Source organism: Mastomys coucha, unplaced genomic scaffold (assembly GCF_008632895.1).
Source record: "Mastomys coucha isolate ucsf_1 unplaced genomic scaffold, UCSF_Mcou_1 pScaffold14, whole genome shotgun sequence".
In the NCBI taxonomy this organism is placed as follows: Eukaryota; Metazoa; Chordata; class Mammalia; order Rodentia; family Muridae; genus Mastomys; species Mastomys coucha.
This window is the reverse complement of record NW_022196896.1, coordinates 77707810-77709560: the sequence shown is the minus strand read 5'-3', so window position 1 is coordinate 77709560 and position 1751 is coordinate 77707810. Positions and strand designations below refer to the sequence as shown.

The following is a 1751-nucleotide window of genomic DNA, read 5'->3' as shown; positions in this document are numbered from 1 at the left end:
TTTATTTACAGGTTAAATATTTTCCCCTTCCTTGGTTTCTCCTCCGTAAGCTCCCTATCACATACCCCCTCCACCTGCTTCTATGAGGGTGCTCCCCTACCCACTCCCACCTCCCAACCCTGGTATTCTCATCCAGCCTCTACAGGACCAAGGGCCTCTCCTCTCAGTGATGCCCAACAAGGTCAACATCTGCTAAATATGTGGCTGGAACCAGGGGTCACTGCATGTGTACTCTCTGGTTAGTAGTTTAGTCCCTGGGAGTTCTGGGGTTGATATTGGTTGATATTGTTGTTCTTCATATGTGGTTACAAACCCCTTCAGCTCCTTCAGTCCTTTTTCTAACTCCTCCATTAGGGACTCCATTTTCAGTCCTCATTTGTATTCGTTTACAGAGATAAACAACTCTCCAGGTGTATTTGTCTCCATTCTCTACAAGCCTGTCTTCTGTCCAACTGACTGGTCATTTCCCATTTTTACATGTATATTCTCCTCATTCTTCTCTAAGTGGGAACTCTGGTATAAGGTCAGTTCATTGTCTGATTCTGCTCTTCTCATGGCTCTGATGTCTTTTAATCTACTCACACTAGTATTCATTACATATTCTTGAGAGTTGTAAAAAGTCTATTTGGAAAAGTGAAATTTATAATTGGAAAGTTTATTCATAAATGGTCTTTAATCACCAAAATTCATAATATTGTGGGCTTTAATTCTATAGTAAATACTTATTTAACATTTTAACTGATACAAATATAATTAGTTGGAAATATTTCTTCCTTTTCTTTCCTCCCTATAAACCATCTCACAATTCCTGTCCAACTCTCCTTCAATTTGTGCCATACATGTAATTCATATTGGAGAAATATTTACTTTTTTAAATCACTATTTAAAATTTTCTCTATGTGAATTGTAAAATTTATTAGTTAAATATTTAGATTTTCAATATTTATTATGTTTTATTTTATGTTGTTCTTTTTTTGTACTCTTGGAATGGAGTTCATGTTTTTAGTTTAAAATTTGATTAAGTTATTAAATTCTCTGTATAACTCATTGTTTTTGATAGATCTTATCTGTACTTTCCAAATTATTTAATGAATAATCTATATTATGTTATTCATCCAAGTAAAATAATTTAAATATGCAAGTAATCATTTAGTCATCTATTTAAATTAGATTCCAATTTGAATTTTCTCTTTTTGTTCATTGAAGAAATTCCATCAGTCTCTCCAGCCTTTGCACATTTTCACTTACTAAGATGTTCCTTGAAGTTGTGTATTGTTTTTAATTTTAGGAGCTACTGAGTTCATGTAAGACAATTTTTATTTTTAAAAATTAGAATATGTGTCCAACTGTTATAGTTCAACATTTTGAGAAAAATCTTTTTTTTTCCTTTCAGATATATGGAAATTCTCTCGCTGTAACAGAACTATGCAGGTAATAAAATATGACCTAAGGATTTATTCAAGTGTAAACAGAATAAAAAAATGGTTGAGGGATTCCTCAAAAATTGTTCATCATCCTTAGTACTTTGAGAAATGGAGACTAAAAAACTTTGAGGTTTCATTTTATCCCAGTCAAGAGGGATAACATCGTGAATACCAACAGCAGCAGCAGCAGCAACAACAATAAAATTCACCATAAATACTGGTTGAAATCATGACAAAAGAGGAATACTCATCCATTGTTGATAGGAATGCAAACTGGTGCAGCTATGCTGGAGTTCAACATAGAGAATCTGCAAAAGTTAAAACTAA

At 33.1% G+C, this 1751-nt stretch overlaps 1 pseudogene; it reads left to right on the top strand.

Moving 5' to 3' along the window:
- Positions 1 to 1751, top strand: part of LOC116089435 — a 21907-nt pseudogene that overhangs the window by 4357 nt on the left and 15799 nt on the right.